The 6,752-nt window shown below is 34.1% G+C and overlaps 1 pseudogene; it reads right to left on the reverse strand.

The window, feature by feature from the left end:
- Positions 1-630: 630 nt before the first annotated feature.
- On the reverse strand, positions 631-1,899 carry LOC119520104 (annotated as a pseudogene).
- Between the last annotated feature and the right edge of the window lie 4,853 nt (positions 1,900-6,752).

A 6,752-nucleotide genomic window follows, 5' to 3' on the forward strand; every position in this document is an offset into this window, starting at 1 on the left:
CATGTTAGCACTATGTACATAAGTAGAGATCCAAATTAACAGGGAGGTACATAAAATTTGAATTCTTTAAACATTCATAAACTAAATTTTGTAGTTTACCTTCCTTTCACTAAACATGTTCCCTGTTAAGCACATCATAACAAAAGCACAGTGAAGTGAATGATGAAATAACAGAATTGTGATACACCAGAAAACAGTGCTCACTGATGCATTTATATTCTATCTATATGATTAAACATTTGATCATACAGTGCCTTTCTACAAGGTACTGGCTAATGTGGGGGTGGGGTTAATACTGTTAAAGGTATTACTAACATGCAAACATTAGGGTTATGATTTTATTCTAATTAAAATTGATTATGCAGGTTGACTGGGAAGCTCCTCAAGGAATGTGGTTTACAAAATCATGGGAAATATGATCAAAGCAGCCCTTCACATAAATTGGTTTCTCAACCTACTTTTTCACATCAAATTTAATCAGTACAGACAAACACAGCCTGTCAGATAATTCTTAATATGAATGAATGGGGGAAAAGAGCAAAAATATGTACATGAATAAACAGGGGAACTAGATGCATTTTAGCAAGCAATGCCAGGTGGTAGTTCTGGATGAAATTTGTATTGCAGTTTTCATTTCCTCAGTTGTATGCAGAGAGTCTGACCTGGTGAACTTCCAGACCATCTTGCTGTTGTGCTGGGAGGCTGGTCAAAACCCAAGACAGAGTTTGCACTATTGATATCCATGCCAGTCATTGGCTGATTCTTCTACAAAGGCTCCACTGGGGCTGATGAGCTTGTGGCACATAAAACTTACTTAGGGTGCACCTACCTATACCACCATTCCTCCTCAGGGCCCAACAAAATTTTGAGGAAGTGGCATCACATCAGTTTGTGTTTCCCATAAACCCATTGGGCATGGGCTATGCCTACCATCATGCTTGCACTCTGTCCCATCATATTTCCCATATGGCCAGGAGCTGCAGGTACAGGCAAATCCATCAATGGAAAACCTTGAAATGCAGCTGGTGCTTGTGAGGTAAATGGTATATTTGTGGGCCCATAAACACAAGAGTATTCTGCTGCTGAATGTTTCTTATAACATACAGAGATGAGATGGAGTCTGGAGATTTGTTTCTCTACTGATTTTGCTGACTTTATAATTTTCTCAGTGAACAGATCCAGATCCCCAGGTGTAACTGTAGAAAGGTTGGTAGCTGCTAGTACAGTGGGCTTCTCCTGAGCTGTGGGCATGACAGTTGTAGATAAGGGTTTAGAACTACTGGTCCAGAGATACCCCAATCATTCTTCAAGGCTAGAATCATGATGTGTTCCTATTTCTCACTGAAGCCTCAGAAAGACCATTAAGTCTTAAAAGATCAACAGTGGGTTCAGGATATTTTTCAGGACTGACACATTTTTAAAGCTCCAATTTCTAGTCTTCTTTCTCCTGCACCTTTTCAGTTGTAGGAGGTTTTGAAGAATTTTCTGGCTCCTTTTTTCTCTTCCTTTTTCCCTTTCTTTATTAGTAATAGCTGTAGCACTTTTATCAAAATATTCTTCTTTTCATATTTATCTCTGATGAAAAATTCCACAGCTTGATCTCACTGTGGTCTTCAAAGTTCTCTGGAAGATTGACTTCATACAGTAGTCTTGTTTGGCTATTTCCCATATCTTGCATGCACTGTATCAGTTCTGGTGTCCATTGGTCTAGGTTGACTAACTTGACCATGGATATATAAACCCCAAAATTTCTATGTATTCCAGACATCTGATGCTAATAAGCACACTAATATTTCAGAAAGTCCATCAGGACCTTTGGTTCATAGTGCAGAATTTGTCCTCCTCCATCAGCAACTTGGACAGACTAAGCTAGTGCTGTTCATTCAGCTTCTGAGCCTTCTCCTGGAAGGAGTGCATCACCATCACAGCTTTGGGGCAACAAGCCTGGAGCAGCTAAAGCCATGGTGGACTGGGGTGGAGGCTAGGTAGAGTGAAAGCACCTGTCAACACAGGGGTTGTGGAGCACTCAGCCCAGGAAATGGCTGGAACAGGAACAGTAGGTGGTAGCAGCAGCGGCAGTGCTGGTCATGTCCCACCACCTCATTTGGTGGGATGCTTGCACACCCTAGCTGCTGAGAGAAGGGGCTGTGGAATTTGTAATATATTTCTTACTGTCCTATAAGTTTGAAAGTATTTCAAAACAAAACATTAAAAATATTTGGAATGCAGATAAAACAGTGTTGAAAAGGAAATTCATATCACTAAATTCCTACATTTTAAAAGAGTAAAGTAAAGAAATCAGTAACCTAAATGCATACTTGAAGAAACTCAAAAATAAGGGCAAAATAAATACAAAGTAAGCAGAAGGAAGAAAATCAAGAAAGATTAGAACAGAAATCAATGAAATTAAAAATACAAAAATGTTCAATGGAAAAAGGTTGTTCTTCAAAACAATCAATGAAATTGATAAATTTCCAGCAAAACTGACAAAGATTAAAAGACAGAAGAAACAAATTCCCAATATCAGGAATGAAACTGTGAATATCACTACAGATGCTCCAGATATTTAAAGAATAATAATTGACTAATATATGCAATTTTAGGCTCATAAATTTGGAAACTTAGAAGAAATGGACCAATTTACCAAAAATTTCAAACTACAAAACCTCAATCAAAATTTAATAGGCAATCTGAATAGCAAATAACCAATAAAAAAAATTAATTTTAAGTACAAAGCTCTAGAAAATGAAATCTCCATGCCCAGATGGTTACACTTGATAATTCATGCAAACGTTAAAGTAGAATTAATAACAATTTTACACAATCTCATACAGAAAGTAGAAGAGGACCAATTCATTTTATGAGACTAGTTTTGCCTTGATGCCAATACCAGGAAAAGACAGTGCAAATTACAGATCAATATTTCTCATGAACTTAAACTCAAAAATCCTCATTCAAATTGGACTAAATAAATCAAGTCCAACAGTGCATAAAAAGAAAAGTATGTGACAATCAAGAGGAATTACAGGTACACAAAGCAGTTTCAATATTTGTAAATCAATCAATGAAACAGACCATATCAACAGGCTAAAGAAGAAAAATTTACAGAAGACATGATGGTGTACAAAGAAAAACCCAAATGAACACACACACACACACACAGACACACACACACACACAAATTTGGAAGTAATAAATGAATTTGGCAAATTCATAGGTAACAAGATCAACACACAAAAATCAATCACATATTTATGTAGTAAAAATGACAGTGCAAAATCACAATTAAAATCATAGCACATTTACAATTACTCCAAAAAGTGAAATACATTTCACAAAAGATAATGGGATCTCTATTTTGAATATTATAAAATTCTGGTGAAATAAATAAAAGATGACTTGAATATATGGAAAGACATACAGTGTTCAAGATTCAAAAGAATAAATATGTCAATTCTCCCCAAATTGAGCCATAGGTTTATTGCCACTCCTATCAATATCCCAGCAAACCTTTTATGTAAGAGAAAATCTTTGTGATATAAGACTAGGCAAGGACATTTTAGAACTGACACCAAAATATATCCATAAAAAGAAAAATTGATAAATTGCAGCTCATCAAAATGTAAAACTTTTGCTCTTTAAAACACTCTGTGTAAAGGATGAAAAGTCCAGCTATAACCTGAGAGAAAATATTTGCACACCACATATTCACAAATCACTAGTGTCAAGAATATATAGAAAACGGTCAAAACTTAATAGTAAAATAACCCAGTTAGAAAATTGGGAAAAACTTTAACACACATTTCACTGAAAAGGCAAAAAGCACATGAAAATATGTTCAACATCATTAGGCATCAGGGAAATGCAAATTAAAACCCACAATGACATATTACCATACACCTATCAGAATGGCAATAATAAAAAATGATAACAGCAAATGCTGGCAGGATCTAGAGAGAGTGGATCACTCATACATTGTTGGGGCAGGGGTGTGTGTGTAAAATGGTGCAGTCACTCTGGAAAACAGTTATTAAAAAACTAAACAGGCAAACATTTCAAAACTCATTCTATGAGGCCAGTATTACCCTGACACCAAAACCACACAAAGACATTCCAAAAAATGAAAACTACAGACCAATATATCTTATGCATATAGATGAAAAATCCACAAGAAAATACTAGCAAATGAAATCCAAGGACATATATATATATATATATATATATATATACACATACACATATATATGTATATTACAACATGACCAAGTGACATTTATCCCAGAAAGGGAGAGTTGGCTTAACTTCCAAAATTCAATTCATGTAGTACACTATATCAATAGAATAAAGGACAAAAATCTCATAATCATCTTGATGCAGAAAAATCATTTGAGAAAATTCACCATCACTTCATGATAAAAGCACTCAAAAACTAGTAATAGAAACTTCTTCAATTTGAGAAAGGGAATATATATTTAAAAAAACAAGACAAAAAACAGCTAACATTATACATTATGGTAATGACTGAATGTTTTCTCCCTAAGGTCAGGAACCAGAAATGGATATCTATTCATTCCACTTAATTCACATTGTACTGGAAGTTCTTGCTGGGGCAATTAGGCAAGAAAATGAAATAAAGTCATCCAGATTAGAAAGGAAGAAGTAATAACTATATCATTTGCCAAATGACATGATCTTATATATAGAAAATCCTAAGGAATCCACTGAAAAAGTATTACTAATAAATGATTTTATGAAAGTTGTAAGATACAAGATCAAATGCAAAAATCAATTGTATTTCTATGACTAGCAATGAACAAACCAAAATCAAAATTAAGAAAACAATTACATTTACAATAGTATCAAGATTAATGATATACTTAGGGGTCAACTTAACAAAAAAGTGTAAAATTGATACTCTAAAAGCTACAAAGTTATTGAAATAAATTAAAGAAGAACAAAATAAATGGAAAGACTTCCAATGCTCATGGATCAGACAATTTAATACTAAGATGACAAAACTCCCCAAATTGATCTACATATTAAAAAAATCCATACCAATATCCTATCTGCCTTCTTTGTAGAAATTGACAACCCATTTCTAAAATTCCTATGGAAAACTCAAGGAACCTAGAATAGCCAAAACAATCTGGAAAAAGAAGAGCAATATTGGCAGACTAATATTTCCCAATTTCAGCATTTACTGCAAAGCTACAGTAATTAAGACAGCTTGGCACTGGAATAAAGATAGACATACAGTCAAATGGAATAAAATTGAGAGTCCACAGTGTAGCCCTCACATTTACAGTCAGTTGATTTGCAATAAGGGTGCTAAGACAATTAATAGGGAAAGAATGGTCTTTCCAACAAATAGCACTGGAACAATCGCACACAACCACCTGCAAAGTAATGAAGTTGGATCTGTACCTCACACCATATGCAAAATTAACAAGAATGGATCACAGAACTAAACAAAGGACCTAAAACTATAAAACTTAGAAGAAAGCATGGGCATAGGTCTTCCTATGACCTTGTATTTGGCAATTGTTTCTTAGGTATGACACCAAAAATACAAGAAACAGAGGGAAAATTTGATAAACAGGACATCATCAAAATAAAAATATTTTGTGCTTCAACAGACACCATAACAAAAGTGTAAATACAACACACAGAAATGGAGAGAAAAAATTTTTAAAATCATATATCTAATCAGGAAATTTTATATAGAAGATATAAAGAATCATCACTCCATCATAAAGAATAAATGATCCAGTTAAAAATGGGCAGACAGTTTCATAAAACAGTTTTATTTTAAAATATGCAAATAGCCAATAAGCACATGAAAAGATAGTCAACATCATTAGTCCTCAGGGAATGCAAATCCAAATCACACTGAGATACCACTTCACACACATTAAGATGGCTTTAATAAAAAGGACAGATAATAACAAATGTTGGCAAGGATATGGAGAAATCAGAACACTCATAAACTGCTTTTGGGAATGTAAAATATTGAAACCAATTTGGAAAACAGTTTGGCAATTCCTCAAATGGTTAAAGAATTGTTATTGTATTTTGAAGCAATTACACTAATAGATGTCTGACAATAGAAGTGAAGATACATACCCACACAAAAACTTGTACATATATGTTCATAGCTGCATGATTCATAATAGCTCCAAAGTGGAAAGAATCCAAATGTACATCAACTGATGTATGTGGTATATCAGTACAATGGGATATGATTCAGCCAGATAAATGAAGTACTCATCCATGCTGAAATATGAATGAACCTTAAATCATAATGCTAAATGAAAGAAGCCAAAAGCCCCAATACAAGGATGGCATATTGAACTATTCCATGCATATGATATGACAAGAATAGGAAAATCTATATATCCAGAAAGTACATTAGTGGTTGTTAGACTTTGGGGGTTGGGGGATTCGGGAGTGATGTTTAAATGAGCGCAGAATTTCTTTTGAAGGTAATAAAATATTCTAAAATTATTTGTGGTAATGGGTACACAATTCTGTGGAATATACTAAGGCCATTGAATTGTATATTTCAAATATGTGCAATGTACAAATGTGGATTATGTCCCAACAAAGCTGTTACAAAAATCTACAAAGACCAATCAATTTCACTTTCATTAAAAACCTGTACCTGAATGTATATAGCATCTTTGTTTGTGATAACTGAAAATTGGAATTATCCCAGATTTTCTTTCAGTGGTGAATGTTTAAACACTGTTGCA

Source organism: Choloepus didactylus, chromosome 24, assembly GCF_015220235.1.
Source record: "Choloepus didactylus isolate mChoDid1 chromosome 24, mChoDid1.pri, whole genome shotgun sequence".
Taxonomy (NCBI): Eukaryota; Metazoa; Chordata; class Mammalia; order Pilosa; family Megalonychidae; genus Choloepus; species Choloepus didactylus.